The sequence below is a fragment of the Ovis canadensis genome, chromosome 9, assembly GCF_042477335.2.
Source record: "Ovis canadensis isolate MfBH-ARS-UI-01 breed Bighorn chromosome 9, ARS-UI_OviCan_v2, whole genome shotgun sequence".
Lineage (NCBI taxonomy): Eukaryota > Metazoa > Chordata > Mammalia > Artiodactyla > Bovidae > Ovis > Ovis canadensis.
Window position 1 is genome coordinate 49346323 of NC_091253.1, and position 17704 is coordinate 49364026.

Here is a 17704-nt window from a genome sequence, read left to right on the forward strand (position 1 = left end):
GAGGAGCCGGGCCGGGAGGGCTGAGCGGCGGCCGCGCACGGGCCCTCGGGGAAAGCCGCCCGCAGCGCCGGCGCCCGCCCGGGGACGGGAAGTGGCGCCCGGCCCGCCCTCGCGGCCCGCGGCCCCGCAGCCCCGCGCCGCCCCCTTTCTCTCGGCCTCTCCCTCGGCCTCCGCCACCCCGGCCGAATTCTTGCATAAATTATGCCAGGCGCGCCTGACGTCAGGTGGCGGCGCGCGGACCCGGCGCGGCGCGGAGGGAGCCGGCGGCGGGCGCGCGCGGCCCCGCGGCCTCGGGCGCGCGCGGCGTGCCGGGCGCGCGCAGGCGCTGGCGTGCTGGGGCCGCGGCGGCGGCGGCGGCGGCGGCAGCGGTGGCGGCGGCGGCGGCGCGGGGGTTGAGCCGCGGTAGTGCGGACGCGCTCGTGCTCGGGAACTATCGGATTAAACTTGAATCGAGTGAAATTACACAAAGGAGCGCCGCGGAGGAGGCGGCCCGGGGACCCGGAGACCCTGAAACTCGCCAGAGCCCCGTTCGCCCCCGGCCAACTCCGCGCCCGAGGATCCAGCCCCCTGGCCGCGGCCGCCGAGCCAACTCCGGAGCCCGCTCTGCGTTTTGTCCCCCCCTCGGCACCGGGCGGCGGAGGAGCCCGCCCGCCCGCTCCGGTAAGCGCGAGAGTTCGCTGGGCGCCTCCGGGAGGGGCGGCAGCGGCAGGAAATCGCTCCGGGCGGGGGCCGGGGCCGCGCGAGGAGTTGGGAGCGAGGAGTTGGGCGTGTGCGGGGCGAGGGGCGAGGGCGGGCGGGGGCCGGGGCCGGGCGCAGGAGCGCAGCTCCGCCGCCGCGGGGCCCGAACCCGCGCCCCGAGCGCCGCCCGGCGCCCCAACTTTTGCCTGCGTCCTCGGGGCTGGCGGCGGCGGGGGCGCGCGGTCCGGCCGAGGGTCACTTCCTCGCATGTAAATGGCTTTTTGTTGTGCTGCCGGCTGTGGGGGGGGGACGGGGGACAGGAGGGAGCGTGTCTGCGCGCGGGGGAGCGCGAGCGCGTTTCCTCCCGCCGGCGCCGAGCACGAGTTGCCGGCTCCATTCGGAAGAAAAAGGAAGGAGGAAAAGTTGGGCTGCAACTCCAGTGCGAGTGGGCGATGGGCGCGCGGGCGCGGGGCGGCTGAGCGGCGGCGGCTCGGGGACGGCGGCGACCCCCGCCCCCCGCCCGGGACCGACCACGCCGCGCTCGCCGGGAGCGGCGGCCGCACCGGCGCGAACAAAGTGCGTCCCTCCCGGCGGCGGCGGCGCCGGCCCGCGCGGGGACGGCCACCGGGCGAGGTGGGTCGGCGGCGGGGAAAGTGCGCGGGGCGCCGCGTGGGGCGGGGGCGGCGCGAACACGCGGTGCGGGGGGCGTCCCGAACCCGGCCCGTGCCGGCCGCGGGCGCGGAGTTGCGAGCCCGGAGCCGGGGGGCTCCCGGGGCTCCCCAAGTTCGCGAGAAGGAGAAGAAAGGGAGCGGGGCTGGGGCGGGCGCGGGGCGGCGCGGCGAGGAGGGGACCCCACCTTGCCGAGCTGGCCGGGCCAACGGCGGCGGCGACGGCGGCGGCGCGGCGGCTGCATAATAGCGACTTTAAGCCCCCGGAGGCAACTCGGCTCCCCCACCCCTGAGTCTCCCGGGGGTCAGCGCCCGCGGGGGGGGGGTCACTAGGTGGCCCCCGAGGTGGCTCGGGTGCGCTCTGCCCCCGCAGAGATCCGCGGCTCGGAGCGTGAATGGTCGAGGTGGCTGGAGGCCAAGCGGTCAGCGGGGAGAGGAAGGAGGGCGGCGGGGGACGCGTTGTTTGTTTGGTCGGCACCGGGGACGGGGCTCGCCGGGGGTGCAGGGGCGCGGGCACCCGGTGGGCTGCCGTGCGGGGCGGCCGCGTCGGCGCGGGGCGAGCGCCGCCCGGGGGAAGGGGGAGGGCGGCGATCCCGGGCGCGGGGGTGGAGAGGGGGGGGGGTCGGGAGGCTCCGGGGAAGGAGCCGCCGGCCCCGAGCAGCCATCATTACCGAGCCGCCTTTCTCCGGATGGCTGCGCCTCGAGGAGCCCCGCGCCGTGGGAGCGCACCCCGAACTCCCGACCGGCTGCCGGCTTTGTGAGCGCCCCCGGGGAGCGGCCGGGCGGGGAGTGCCTCTGCTACCGGGCGGCCGGTTTTCCCGGAGGTCACTTTTAGAGACTGTTCACGCCTCGATTTTAAACTAGTTTTTTTTTTTTTTCCCCCTCTTCTGAACAGACAATGGACAAAAGAAAAGTGGCAACCCACATGGAGAGTTTCCTTTTGAATTGCTAGAATTAGATACACTATCCAGCTCGCCACTTGCTAAGTATACTTTATAGTTTCCCATTGTATATTACCTCGCCGTCGATTTAAAGAACTCGAAATGTGTCCATCCTCTGGGCTTGATTTCTCAGCTGTATTAAATATTTTCATTTATTTCTAAAGGATTATGTGAAGGCCCTGATTTTTATTTTCAGAAAATTGTAATTCACGCTGTCTTTGCAGTGGGCAGCACCTTTCAAAGAGGTGGAGTGTATGCTCCCCCCCATCCCCCCAGTTCTCTCCCTATAAGGGGAGGGGGGAGTACTCCCTAAACGTAATAATCAAATAGTTAAAAAAAAAAAAGCAAAACCAAACAAACTTCTCTTTATTTCCTCACAGATCTATTCTGACGATGGCAAAAAAGAAATAAAAAAAAAAATCGTAGTGACTGTGATTTTAGCAGCATGGGAACTCGATTTATTCCAGTTAAAATTCCATTTAGGTAGTAGCAACGTATGATCGTATGTAATTCTTATTTCAGAGATAACTCGAGCAGAGCAGTGATTCTCCGAAGTTGAACCCTCCTCCCAGCCCCCGGAGTGCGACATCTGTCGCGGAGTGTTTTTGTCTTGCTGTTGCACAACAGAAGCCCTCCAGTCTTTACCCTAAAATGGCAGCTTTCATTTGACTGGGGCCCATTCATTGACAATGATAATAAAGAGGCTGAAAGCTAGATGCTTGGGGCACGGAGCAGGACTGGGTTTGCCTTTCTAGGTGCTAGTAAGTGGGAGACATTTTATGTCTTCCAGATTTGCTCAGGAAAAGTTTCTTTTTCCTGAAAAATCTGGTCTGTGGAAAAAAGTTACAAAGTAAACAGAATTTGGAAGTGGAAAGGGACTAGTAGCAAATTTTAGAAACTTAAGTTTTCTTGTTTCACTAAATGGTGAAATTATGACATCCTCCCTTACCCCTTCATAACCAGATCAAGGGAGGTAATGAATTTTTGTGAGGCTTGTAACAGGTGAATTTCATCACTATAACACTCAAGAATTGTTCTTTAGCACTTTAGACTTCATTATTTATAGTCTGCTGATATTTTCTATTTTTTTTCTCCCTCTGCGCAAGTCAGTAAATTGAAGCTTGATGAATTCTAGGTTTTTCAGGATTCAAATGAGTTTCTTGGTAAGAAAAGAATAATAATAATAAAGGGACTGGTATATGAATTTTAAACTCTAATTTTATTGGTTTAATCAGTGAAATTATTTTTGAGTCAGTTAAAATAATTGCTTCCATTTCTATGTCTTAAGATGGAAGTAAGGATAGAGAAGTCATTTATAAGTGATGGTGATAGTTAAAAACTCAAACATTATTTTCCTCTTTCGAGGAAAAAATAACACTTTTCCTCCAAGTTGAGAATATATAAGTTGAGTTTTAAATAACAGATCTTGTAACATGGTTTTAAAACAGTACTTTCATAGATTCTCCTGTACTTGGTCTAGTTGTTAATCACTTTGGCTTACAGGACTATTTCCAAAACTTTTCCACCAGAGTATTGAGTTAAAATGAATACCATGGGGAGTATGTGTATAAAACTGTATCACAGAAATGTTACAAGTTTTTCTTCATACAGATGCAGTCAATAATGTATTACCTGTAGTATATTTTTAAGCTGTTAGGTCAAAAGAAAAAAATGCATTTTCATCTATGAGGAGATATAGTCAGAGTACGTAGGTATACATGCCATGTAACCTGTGAGAGCAATCTCAGTGCCAAGGTTAGAGTAGGCATTTCAAACCTTGATGGAAAGCATGTTATTCCCTGTGCTTAAGAAAGTTGGCTTGTCATACGGTCACCATTCATTTGGTTACTTTGGATTCAGCAATCACTAGTGAGTTTTCAGTGTGTAAAAAGAAATAGAAGGCAATGCTTTCCCTCAGAGAGTTCACCATCTAGTAGGAGAGAGCCTTTTAAAGGTACACAGATACTCACATTTAACTTTTAAGGTCAACTTTAGAGGTAATAGTTATTCATCTTTTATTATCCATACATAGCCATCTTATAAATATCTACTATAAATAAGGCATCACAAGAATAAAAATGCTTAGTCAGGGCTGAGCATTTAAAAAATGACTGACTTCAAAAAATGACCCTTAAGATTTCAGCTGTGAAATACAATGATTTAATTCCAGTATTCAGATGGTTTCTAGATGTAAACAAACTAGTACTTGGATACATCACATAGCTAAATTCACTGGAGGTAGGAAGGGACATTTGGGGGTGATGTTAGGAACATACTGGCCCTATGTGATTATTTAATTGTCTTTTTCATTCACAAGGACACATTTGTATATCTTTAAAAGGATATTCTTTTTATGCCTTTTAGAAATTGAGAATTTTGCATTGTATCTTACCAGGTTTCTCAAACCATTATGATTTTATCAGTCTGGAAAATAAAATTTTCCTTTTTCTCTGGAAAACTTTATTATTCTTAGGTTTTTTTTTTTTTAAGCTCTGACATTCAAAGATGATGGATGATGTTAAAATATAAAAGAAATTGGGAATAAATGACCACTTAATTTTTCTACAAAAAAAAAAATGAAGATGTAGTGATTTAATTTGGGTATTACTCAGATTGGGTTGCAATTATGGCAGAAGCCCATAGCTGATCTTGATGGTAGTTAAGAGTGGGGAAAGTAATTAAAAACGCTACTGCCATTCTTTTACATTTAAATTCTATCGGTATATAAAAATTCTTAAACCACACCCGTGTGATAAAAATAATAAACAGGAAAGCACAATGATATTGTCAAGTAGAAATTCATCTTGTGATCATTAGTGAATCTTTGGATATTTAGAGCATGAGGACCTTGGAGAGCTAGTCGAACTTACTCATTTTACAGATTAAGAAACTGAAGCCCAGAGAGATTAATTAAAGGAGCCGCCTCTGGCTGGCCACCCGGTTACTGCCGGGCAGTCTCGGTCACGCCTAGCTGGGTGCTGCTGCAAGGGGATGCTGGGTTGGTCCTTGCTGGATGACAGAGCTGGTTCTTGAAGGGTCTAGCTCTCTTCCTACTTACATCTGACTCAGAAGCACCTTTTGGCTTAAGAACCCTTTAACCCACGCTACAATAGCTCTTAAAGGTGTTCCTGCTATTGCCGCTGCTGCTAAGTTGCTTCAGTCGTGTCCGACTCTGTGCGACCCCATAGACAGCAGCCAACCAGGCTCCCCCATCCCTGGGATTCTCTAGGCAAGAATACTGGAGTGGGTTGCCATTTCCTTCTCCAATAAAGGTGTTCCTAAATCATCATCAATATTGTGTTTGTCTCTACTGTGTAGTGGTTTGGAGGTTTTTTGGGGTGTTGGGTGGGGGGAGGTATGATTACACATCTAGAGGAAGGTACGGAAAAATTATCCCAAGATTTGATTACTGTTTTCCCTTAAGAGGCATGTATTCCTTATCATAATTAGATTGCTATACCTTTTAACTCATGTTAGGTGACTGCAAACATGATTATGTTATTCTTAGTATTTTTGGAGGGTTTTGTCTTGTTTTTACTTCGAAAAGTAAAAACTATCTTGTTAAAAATGAAAATAGCATAGAACAGTAATGAAGAAGGATTACTGGGTAGGAGGAGGCTGACTGGTCCCTTGGCCCGTTTGCTTGTGACCACGTGGCATCAGAGATGCTTGCTGTCTTCCGTGGTCCTTTCGGCCTCAGTACTGCTGTAGGTGCCAGGCTTGGCTCGAGTGGCTGGTGGCTGGAACTGTGATTGGTTATCTGTTTTCTTGTTCATCGATTCAAGTATTTATTGGGTACCTGTTACCTACAAGGTGCTGGGCTGCACCTGAGTTAGGAATATAATACATAAGAAGACATAGGAGACCCACGTGAAAAAGAAATAGAACTGCCGCAGTGTCGTAGGTGCTATGTGCTGGATACCAGGAGGAGGGAAGATCACTTGTTAGCTCTTAGGAGTGGCCTCAGCACTGCCGTCCAATTGGTGGTAGAAGAAGGGGGCTCACCTGGAGGGTGGCAGCAGGTCCGAGGTCTACGGAGAGCAGCCAGATGACGCCTAAGAGGTAGGCAGAGGCCAGCTCGGGTGGGGCTTACGGGATCTGGAATTTGGGATTAGGGAAAAAGAGCAGCAGAGCCACCGATGGATGCAGAGCAGTGCTTGGCGTGAGCAGGCTTGTGTTTTGAAGGCTGAATTGGCGGGTGGGGCACTGGAGGGAGACTCAGGATGTTCCCCCTGGTGGTGAAGGAGCAGTGGTTTGGACTGGACTGGTGACCGTAGGGAGGGAGAAGTGGAGAGGATGGAGAAATATTCAGGAGGCTCGCTGGATTGGATTTGAAGATAGATTTGTTCTCAGGGAGAGGAAGGGGTCAGGGAATGTAGGTTTTCTGGTGTGTTCCAGGCGTGGCTGGCTGGCTGGTGATGCTGCTCACTGAGGTGGGGGGCACCTGGTGGGAGCCAGGTCTGAGGAGGAAGTTCATGGGTTCTCATAGCGTGTGACTGAGGTGGCCGATAATGGACCATGAAACCACTGTCTCAGCCTTCTTTCCATTGCTAGCGGCATTCTAAAACTTTCCAAAACAGCCTGCTAGCTTCCCCCCAAAGATGGAGGTATAAGGTGAGCCCACCTGGAGACCTGACAGAGAAGGGGACCTTTGTTACTTGCCTCCTATATGGCACTCTGCGTGTTACTTGTTGAAAAGAACTTTGCTTGCTCCTTCAGAGACAGAACCCTCCAGTAAGCAGACTTTGTTACATTTTGTTCTTCTGTCTCCGCATTCCAGTGGCTGCTTTGTGTTGCTAAGCATGAGGTCCTTGGTCTCCCAGCAGTAGCTGGTGGGTCTCATAGTTAGCTCTGGTTGAATTTTAGAGCTGGTTGCAGCCACACATGGGTGTGGTAGAAATGAATACATTGCTCAGATAATTGTGGAGGGAAGTACCATCCTTGGTCTGAACACTTAACCTGCTCTGGGTGGGGAAGGAAGGAGTATGTATAAACTAGTTTAATGTATCTTAAAAATCACTTTGATCAATTATTATAAAAAGTTGTTGTTTAGTCACTCAGTCATGTCTAAGTCTTTGCGATCCTTTGGACTGCAGCTTGTCAGGCTTCCCTGTTCTTCACCGTCTCCTGGAGTTTGCTCAAACTAGCATGATTGGTAGCAAATGAGAAGGCCATTTTCTTCTCCAGGGGATCTTCCTTCCCACCCAGGGATTGAAACTGAGCCTCCTGCATTACAGGCAGATTCTTCACCGTCTGAGCCACCAGGAAAGAGGTACTAATGAATAAATCCAGACATGTTTTGAAGTTTCTGAGAAAAAGTATGAAAAGCCTGAACATTTATCTTGAAACAGTTTTTTTTGTTTGTTTGAGGGAAGTGTTTGTATTTTATGTGTGTGTGCGCACCAGTTTATAGAGTAGTGATATTATTGTTTAGTCTCTTAAGTTGTGTCTGACTCTTTTGTGACCCCATGGACTGTAGCCCACCAGGCTTCTCTGTCCCTGGGATTCTCCAGGCAAGAATACTGGAGTGGATTGCCATTCCCTTCTCCAGGGGATCTTCCTGACCCAGGGATCGAACCCAGGTCTCCTGCAAGTCCAGTGTCACCCGTTTATTTTTGTTACAGGTCCAGCTTTGTTCTTGGGGTGGAGAGGGGTCCTTCTTGGGCCTTGTTGCCTTTGGTTGGGGTTCATTTCAAAGATGCTCTGCCTGATGCCAGTCCTCACAAGCCGTTTGGTACCACTGTGACTCCATCCCAGCTTCACCAGGGCCCGCCCCACCTCCTCCGGGGTGGGCGTGATTGTCCTTTGCAGGGTTTTCAGGGGCTTGCCTAGGCTGTAGGGGCCACTCCATCTGCAGGTTTTGCTCTCTCCTCTAGCAGTCTTTAGGGATTGTTTGGATACGTTTAAACTTTAGGGGCAGTAATGTTCCCATGTGGTGAAACAATATAGAAATGCTGGGTGTGCTGACTTCAGGTGGACTTGGCCGGCGACCCTACAATGGTTTTCATTTCTAACCCTAGTTCTTTCCCTGGTTAGTTTCAAACATTTCAAAAAACCTTTAAAAATACATTGTCTGGCTTGTTCCCATCAACAGTATATTGGTTTAAGAAACTGTTGGCCTTTCTAGAGGTGCATACATGACATTGAATGTAGGGTTGTGCCATGTAGCCTTCAGTGGAAGAATAAAGGGGATGTTATCCCCACTCCCAACCCCCACCCCAGCTTTAGCCTGTCTGTCCTCAGCATGGGGCGGGCAGAGAGCCGCAGCCACTGTGCACGGGGCCTGGGCTGCCACACCAAGCCTTTGTGCAGGGAAAGACAGGCAGATAACGTGTGCAGTTCTGACATGTCAGGGACTCTCCCCAGGATCCTCCACTCACACATCAGAGATCTCTACACCGTATTTGTGGTTCATCTGATAAAAGGGTACATGGTTCCTCAGTAATTAATTTTCCCCTCGTTCTTTGGCAAGTTAGAGACTGCTTTAAATGATTAAAGAGTCCACTTTGTTCTCTTTTTGTCCTTCTGAAAGAAGCCATAAACACTTCAGAGTTGGTCCTCTTGATATTTAAAACATAATTAGCAAAAGTACATATTATTTTAACACACGTAAAAAGAATGATCCTCTCTACCATGATTCTAAGCCAGCAAGTAGCAAGGAGCTTCTTATAGAATTACAAGCCTGCCTTATTTTCCAAGCCAGGCCTGTCCTGGCACTAGGTGAAGAATAAAATCAATTGGAACACAGGTGTGCAATCAGCATATGCCTTAGTTGTGATGTATTTTAAAGTGTGTGGGTCTAGAAATTACTTTATTTATGGATAGGACTAATAATGGATTGTAACTGTTAAGCCTGGATCTTCAAGGTGAACTTTTCCTTTTTAAACATCTCTCTCACTGTGTTTTATGTTCTTGTATACTTGACCTTGTTTGTGCTTGGGATTTTGCTTTGGCCAATTGCTGGTGTATTGATCTTGTCAGAAAAATCATGCAGACTCATCTGGAGAATGTAAAAATTTTGATTAAATTAGGAAACTGTCTATTTTCTCTGTTAGCTGTGTGATCAACTGAAATAGTGCAGAAATAACCCAACAGCATTAAAGATATCATTAATCACCATAACAACTAACTAGCAGTTGATTTTTGAGCATTTCCAATCATGTAGGGCTTCCCTGGTGGTGCAGTGGTAAAGAATCCTCCTGCCAATGCAGGAGACATGAATTCGAGTCCTGGATCAAGAAGATCCCCTGGAGGAGCCAGTGGCAACCCACTCTAGTATTCTTGCCTGGGAAATCCCATAGATGGAGAAGCCTGGTGGGCTATAGTCCATGGGGTCACAGAGTTGGACCCGACTGAACATGTATGTGTGTGTGTGGACACACATACAGTCAGATAGGCATTTGCTAAGTGTTTTGGTTATTTGTTAGAACAACTCTAGGACAGGGGTCCCCAACGCCTCTGGTCCTTGGCTTGTTAGGATCCGGGCCACATAGCGGGAAGTGAGTAGTGGGCCAGCCAGCAAAGCTTCATATGTTGCTCCCCATCATCCGCATTACTGCTGAGCCATCACCCTCACTCTCCGCCCAAGGTCCGTGGAAAAACTATTCTCTGTGGAACCAGTCCTTGGTGCCAAAAAGGCTGGGGATCACTGCTCGAGGAAATAGAATGTTTACACCCATTTTACAGATTCAGAGGCTTGGACTGAGGGGTTAAATTGCCCAGGACCACACATAACTGCAGTGCATGCTGGAGGAGGATTTTTTTTTTTTTGTAATATTTATTTTTATTTATTTGGCCTTGCTGGGTCTTCGTTGCGGTACATGGATCTTTGAACCTCATTGCCGCACGCAGGACCTTTAGTTACAGCTTGCAAACTCTCAGTTGCGGCATGTGGGATCTAGTTCCCTGTCCAAGGGTCGAACCCAGGATCCCTATTTTGGGAGCCTGGAGACTTAGCCACTGGACCTCCAGGGAAGTCCCTGGAGGAGGATTTTGAAGTTCACCAGTCTCCAGAATCTGTATTCTTGATCCATCACCAGTCTCGTACCACTGCTGCCTTAATAGGTAAAAGTGCATTAGAAATGCCAGCAACGCCTTGTAATCCTGTGTCTCCTGTCGGCTCAGGCTTTTCGGGTCACACTTGCTCTTTTTGTGCCTGCTGTACTTGGGGCGGGGGAGAGGGGGCGGGGGCGGCACCGTATATTATCTTGGGATGTCTTGACTCCCAAGATGACTGGGTTCCATGCCTTTCAGCATCATACCCTTCCTGTCCCATGAAGACACCGAGAGGAGTTGTTCTCCAGCAAGTTTTATTCTGTGGTGGCTGAGAACTTGAGTTGTGGCATCCGACGGATCAGATCAGTGAGTCATGAAACTGGGAATAATAATACTCTCCACCAGCCAGGGTTAGGGCGGAAGGTGGCATGAGATGCTTCAGCTTCAGGCACTAAGTATAGCTTATGGCATATTTATTGAGGAGTTACTAGTAGCATTAGCTGACTCTTGGTCATTGAATTTATCAAACCATGTGCCTTGGTTTTATTTTTACTTAAAAAGTCCCCATAATCCTGAGTCATGAGAAGCCCGCTGTGGAGTCCAGCTGCATGGTTTGCCTCAGGAGTTGACATCAGGCTTCACAGGTGTGTGTCTGTGTCCAGGTACAGAACTAGTTGTTGTTCCCCTACACAGAGGGAACTTGGATATCCCAGATGCTAACGATGCTACCTTTGAGGGAGCAATCTCTTCCTGGCCCTGGGGATTCCTTCTGCTGGCTGAGCCTTGGCTGTCTCGCCAGAGAACCAGTCATTTCTTCTTTTCCCCAAACCTGCAGTTCTCCAGAGACAGTGGGCATGTCACCAGCGGTGGGCATATTCTATCAGCTCTGGCGTGGACGAGCCTCCCATTGTAGACCAGAGAGGCACAGGCTGTTCTCAGAATCTGTAACTCTAGATCCTTGAGTTGAACGTTGGAGTTAACCCTCCCCTGCCCCAGATTCCGTCTGTTGCTTAAGGAGACAAGAAAGGATCTAAACTGAGAGTCGATTTGGGGTGGGGTCTAGGACAAGATTAGCCGCTGTTAACAGAAAATGAGAAGGTTCCATGCCTCTGGAAACATGAGGCTCTGGGGGCGGCTTCCCTGGTATCCCACTCTGTCAGGACTGGCACGACGGTGGGCGAGGTGGTGCATTGACGGCTTCCGTTTTACTGTATTCCATTTTATTGTCACTTAGAAGTGCCTCTTAAGGGAAGGCGAGGTGGGGCGGAGTGGAAGGAGCTGGCAGACGGGGCCCGTAGGAGTTTGCCGTAGTCTTTGGCTCTACTACAGGGTTGGAAACTTGTAGAAGCTTCTTGGTTCATGGACTTTTAAGAGCTTGACCTCCATAGCTACCATATATGGAGCGTGGGGTTCATGTGAGTTTGCATTTTGCTAATAACCTGTGTACTTACCTGAACTGTTGTTCCCAATGATGGAAGCAGGATTAATCAAGATTGTTTAATACATGGTGCAGTTGGGACTCAAATCAAGACAGGTTCATTTAAGAGCCTGTAGTGTGAACCTTTCTGCAGAAAGTGCTTGGGATGGGTGGTCACATTGGAATGACCTTGGCCTGAGAAGGGCTGGACCAGCGTCTATCAAGACGTGCACACCTGTGCTTTCAAGGCCTGGCTCCCCGAGCCACACTAAGAGGCCCAGAGCTGCGCATGAATGGCTTATAGTCAGGGGCGCGTCTTTTCCTCCTTACAAGTCATATCTTATCAATTGCGAACACGTTCCACCTAAAAGACACTCATTGTGAGACTCACTAGTATTCCACCCTGTTTTTGTTTATCAGTCCAAAACGTGACCAACCACAGAGTATTCAGCTTGCTACAGAACTGGCTGTTTCTTTCCAGTGTTTATCCAAGATGTATTCATTCACATGGACTTCCCAGGTGGCGCAGTGGTAGAGAACCCACTTGCCAATGCGGGAGGTTTTAGAAACAGAGGTTCCATCTCTGTGTTGGAAGATCTGCTGGAAGAAGAAATGGCAACTCACTCCAGTATTCTTGCCTGGGAAACTTCATGGACAGAGGAGCCTGGTGGGCCACATGGTCCATCTGGTCACGAAGAGACACACGTGTGCACACATGCCAGGTTGCTTCAGTCATTTCTGATTCTTTGCCACCCTGTAGACTGTAGCCCACCAGGCTCCTCTGACCGTGGGATTTTTCAGGCAAGGATAGTGAAGTGGGTCACCATGCCCTCGTCTAGGGAATCTTTCTGACCCAGGGATTGAACCCTCATCTCTTATGTCTCCTGCATTGGCAGGCGGGTTCTTTACCACGAACCGCCCGTTAAAACTTGGAAGTTTTGCTATTTTTGGTGCACTTAAAAATTCTGTTTTTGTTTTTGTGTGTGTGTGTGTTTTGTTTCATAGAGCTAGGTTTATCACCAGAATTAGCATTTTAAGGTTTCCATTTCCCCCTCTCATTAGAAGACAAACAAAATCCAGGTTGGTATTGGAAGCAAAATTTCAAGCTCATAAGGAACTTCGTGGCTACTGTGGGCCCGTGAGAGCCATTCTGTTTAGCTGCCGAGGTCTGGCAGGAAAGGAGAACTGTCTCATGTCCGTCAGAGGCTTAGTAGGGATGCACTGCTGTGACGCAGTCAGGTAATTTCCCACATGGTTTACCCTGTGGGTGGTGACACAGCTGTGCCTGGGTTGCTAGCAGGCAGGCATTGTCACCATAGACTAGCTGAGAAATCCGGTGTTTGTCTCCGTATGAACGGAAGGAGATGTACTGCCTGAAGGTCCGCACAGAAGCCTGGCTTTTGCTGATGGCGTGGTGACATCGGGGACCGATGGTCCGTCTCTGACTGTATGTAGCTCAGGCTTTTCAGAACTTGGAGAAATGCCCACATCACTGGTGTTATCCTTTACGGATCACTACCACCGTAATAATAACATTAAGAAGAAGAATATCCTCACTGGGCAAACCTGAAAGTGACTCGACTACCTGTGCCTTCTCTAAACAAGACGGCTTGAGCCAGCTGTTGAATTTGGAACGTAATCTGATTTGTGTCACCTACCGGCTCCAGGCTAGGGGTGAGAAAATGGGTCTGTTTATTCAAAGCATTACAGCATTCACTCATATCATTATGAGATTTTCTTGTGTGTCTCTTAACTCTTCCAATATTCTGTTGTGTGAAAGGAACCCCCGCTTTTCCTCTCCTTACCTTTTTGAGACAGGTGCATAGAAGACTCAGGTCCCTCATTCCCAGGCAGAAAAGATAACGAAGTATGTGGTGGATTTTGGGGAGGAGGGAGCGCTCCGTCTCGCACCTCCTCAGCAACGTCCTCCCCTCCCTTCTACCTGCCAGGATTCACAGGGACAAGGTGGTTTTGCAGAAATAATATATCCATTGGTCTTTAAGGAAGAGGAGATGATGAGTGGGACTGAGGTTACTTTTTCATCTGTTTTCTCCAAATGACCTGTAGAATGGGTCTGTTCATGTGATCTTGAGGCTCTTATATAATTATTTCAAAAGTTCATCTGGTAAAAAGTAGATATTTATTGGGCCTTAGAATGAACACAGTCACCTGGTGGTATGTGCTTAATTACTCACTCAGTCGTGTCCGACTCTTTGTGACTTCATGGACTGTAGCCCACCAGGCTCCTCTGTCCATGGGATTTTCCAGGCAAGAGTACTGGAGTGGGCTGCCATTTACTTCCCCACCCAGGGATCAAACCCACATTTCCTGCATTGGCAGGCGGACCCTTTACCACTGAGCCACCTGGAAAGCCCCACAGTCACCTGTGCTGCTTGTTAAAGATGCAGATTCTGGGAGTCCAGTGATGAGCACTCGTCACTTTCACTGCCAGGTCTCAGGTTTGATCCCTGGTCAGGGAACTAAGATCCCACAAGCCTTGTGGCGTGTTACAACAACAACAATGAACAACAGCAAAATGCAGATTCTTCAACCCTACATTGGTTTTATTCCTGGATTAAAATCTCTGTGGGCCATCTAGAATCTGAATTTTTATCTCGGTGCTTTTGATATACTCTAAAAGGCCTCACGTTTAGACCAGTATGTTAGTTATACAGTGAACGTACCATGGAAATACAGAACAGTTCAGAAAAATGGTAGCGTATATTTTTACAGTATTTTTTGGAGCTTTGCAGGTAATGTTATTCTTTTACATGTGAATGAGTGAAATGTAGCTGCTATTCGGGATTCCAGCTATATAAAAGGCAAAGATGGACACATGGTTGAGCTTGGGAGCATAGTCTACCTTAAAGGCAGTAAAAGGGATGGAGAACAACATGTGTTCACTCATTAGATTGTATTTTCATTCTGCCACAGAATAATTAAAAACTTATTTTATGTGTAGTTGCAGCTTACGTGATTAGCGGGTGGATTTAGGGGACTTCACCAGCGGTCCAGTGGTTATGACACTGCACTTCCAATGCAGAGAGGGTTGAGTTTGATCCCTGGCTGGGAAACTAAGATCCTGCATGTGGTGTGGCCAAAAAAAAATTAAATTAAAAAAGTATATTAAAAAAAAAGTGAGTGGATTATTACTCTTTGGGGGCAGCCCATCCCAAGGCGGTGTTATTTCCAAGGGCAGCTCAGTCGTGAATGGTGAGTCCGGTGGCATGTCGTCCGGCAGCTGGACTTGGCAGCGTCCATCTCCGTGGGACCCCGGTACTCCTATGGGAGGTGATGGGAAGCGGCTCCTGGCTCTTTTCTCAGCCCTCCTGCTCCTTTCCTTTCCGATTTCTTCCTCAGCGCCTGCCCCATCCTCTTGCCTCACCATCTCCCTGGACCTGGGCTGGGAGGCTCCGTCAGGGTCCTGGGCTTCCCTCGGCTCCTCACCCCTCTTGCTGCTCCCTGAACACAGCCAGTGTCCTTCTGAAAGCGCCCATCTCGGCTCCAGCTCAGACCCACAGCTCCAGATCCTGTTTCCAGGTGATTAGCTCCTAAAACTTTATTTTTATTCCCAGTATCTTCCCCCAAGCTTCTGTTCTTCATCTTTCCAACCTGTCTGAACCCGAAGTCTTCCCAGCACCTCCTCCTTCCTGCATGAAGCCCTGGCCTCTCAGCCCCACGTTGTGCTCCGTGCCACCTCGCATCCCGGCCACCTCTCAACCTCTCCAGGCTCCTCCGAGTTCAGGGGGCTCCGCACCCCTTGGGTCCTGGTTTCTTTGACCGCATTACATCCTCATGACACTCGCCTGCCTGTTAGCACACAGCGCCAGGCCTGCTGAGCCCTGGCCGTCCTTGTCCTCGTCGTCTGCACTGGAAGAGACTGTTGCCTGCCCTCTTTGCTCCCAGCGTTCTCCTTTATTCATTCCTGGGGCAGCTGGTGCCCTGACTGCGGGCCTGGAAGCTCCCAGGCTCCCGCAGACGGGTCCTGCTCATCACCTTCGAGTGCGGTGGGGCTGATGGGTTTAAAGTCAAGACTGTTGGTGTGGGGGGGTGAGGTTTCCCTGTGCCTGTCCCCCCGCCCCCTCCCCAGTGACAAGTGGCTCCAGCCGTACCTGGTTGTCCCCCAGCAGGTTCAGAACGTGAGTGGGAAGAGGAGGTGAGAATTCCTCCTCAGACCCCATTCCCATGTCCCTGGTGTCCAGTCGGAGGGCCTCTTCCCTGGTTGCTGCGTTCTGATTAGGTACTTAAGATGCCCTTTGGTCTGTCTCATGATCTTTAGGTTAGCCCAGGAATATCCGTAAGATATAATCTTGTGTTGAGGGAAAACTATTAAACTGGCAACTGAAATCTTTTTGTGGGGAGTCAGTTGTGCTTGACCATGGCCTGAGGGACTGGGGGCTTTCAGAAATGGGCCTCCAAGTTTACGACAGAGTGAACTTTCCATACAGGCCTTCCCCAAGCTGGCTGTAGGAAGGACTTCAGTGAATGCAGAGACATGGCCAGTAAGGGCAGGGAATATTCAGCGGTGTTTCCAGTTTCCACCTCTATAGGGTAAATGGTGATTTCTGTGTGAGGTTGAATGTGAAGTCTTCTTGGGTTTTGGAAACCTGGATGTGTCTGGTAAAAGCTGTTCTTTTATTAACACCTTTCAAAAGATCGGTAAGAATTACAAGCACACAAATCTTAATATTCTTGCTGACTTTTGGGGATGACACTAATGTTTGCGAAGTGGTGCTCATGGAAAATTGTAGTTGTGCCGAGTTCTGCAGGAGATCTAAAAATGCTGACCGTGGCTCCGAGATGCCGAGTCGCACACCTGGGACATATAGCAGGTCAGCACCGTGTGTGGTCAGGTGCTGAGGACGTGTGATGCTCTCAGTGGAGGTCTGGTAGTGGAGGAGGACATCAGCAGATGAGACCCGTGCTGCCTTGTGATAGGCTGGGAGGATTGAGAAATGACAGGAGCAGAACCACAGAGACACAGCGAGGCCAGGCCCCCAGAGCAGGCTGCAGGGCCGGGCTGGGATTGCACCCCCAGGGAGAGGGGCACCCTGCCTCACACCCGCCCTCCTCCCAAGTTCAGGGAGGGTCAGAGTTGGCTGGGAGGAGAGGGCAGCGGATGGCCAGACAGGGTTGAGGGTGGGCTGTGGTGAAATTGGTGACATGCACTTGCACTAAGTGATGGAAATGGCATGGTTAGTTTGGCAATGTGTAAGGGTCGGTGGTTGAAGAGGGACTGGAGGGGAAAAGTCAGCAGTGGAGCTCCATCAGGGCAGGGGGATTGAAGAGGTGCGGGGGCAGTGAAATCGGTGGGAGGTGAGGAGAGGACCGGTCCTGCCAGGGGCCAGCGCCCACCTGAGAATGGCTTGGAAGCCTCTTTTCAGGAGAACCAAGGTTTGATGTTTTGAACTTAGATTAGATCCAAAAATAGGAAACATTTGAGGAGGGTGAGATGTATGAAAAGATAAAAAGATCACTTTAGAAAGCTTCCAAAAATAAAGCTACATCGCTCATGAAGTTGTGCAACCAGCAAGCCAAAAAAATATCAAAATAGTAACCCCCCTCCCCAGATATTTTAATTAAAGTTAGTGTCGTATGAAAATGATTTTGGAACTGTTTTCACGTGTAGTTTGACTTTATTTCTTTAAATGTCCTTACTACTTGGGCACAGCATAATGTGAAAGAGTTCTGTAGGATTGTTCATATTGCTCTTTCAGAATCAAAATGGCACATTGGTAGTTAGGGAGTTTGTAAACGTCTACCCAGTTATTACACACGGATGGTGATCTGTTCACTGGGGTCATGCTTTCTTCTGAGTGTGTGTTCTGACATTTGGAAGACCTGCCTCACCGTGTGTGCTTCACCTGCTCTGATGGGTGCGTGTGGATGTGTTGAAAAGATACATCAGCACATACAGTAGAGAAACAGCTCTAGCCCATAGAAAAGCAGTAAAGGATGTAGCAGGTAATTCATAGAAAAATGTAACTGCCAAAAACATGAAAATT

At 49.5% G+C, this 17704-nt stretch overlaps 1 protein-coding gene across 4 annotated transcripts in view; it reads left to right on the top strand.

Annotated features, from left to right (window-relative positions):
- Positions 1-259: 259 nt before the first annotated feature.
- The window catches only part of CHD7 (chromodomain helicase DNA binding protein 7), a 193337-nt gene continuing 175892 nt past the window's right edge, over positions 260-17704 (top strand). For 3 of the 4 annotated variants that reach the window (XM_069600084.1, XM_069600086.1, XM_069600087.1), the window contains exon 1: positions 260-660. The gene's annotated coding sequence lies outside the window, so the exon portion shown is untranslated. Of the gene's footprint in view, positions 661-1014; positions 1312-17704 lie in introns of those variants that run through there. The other variant, XM_069600085.1, reaches the window with a different exon arrangement.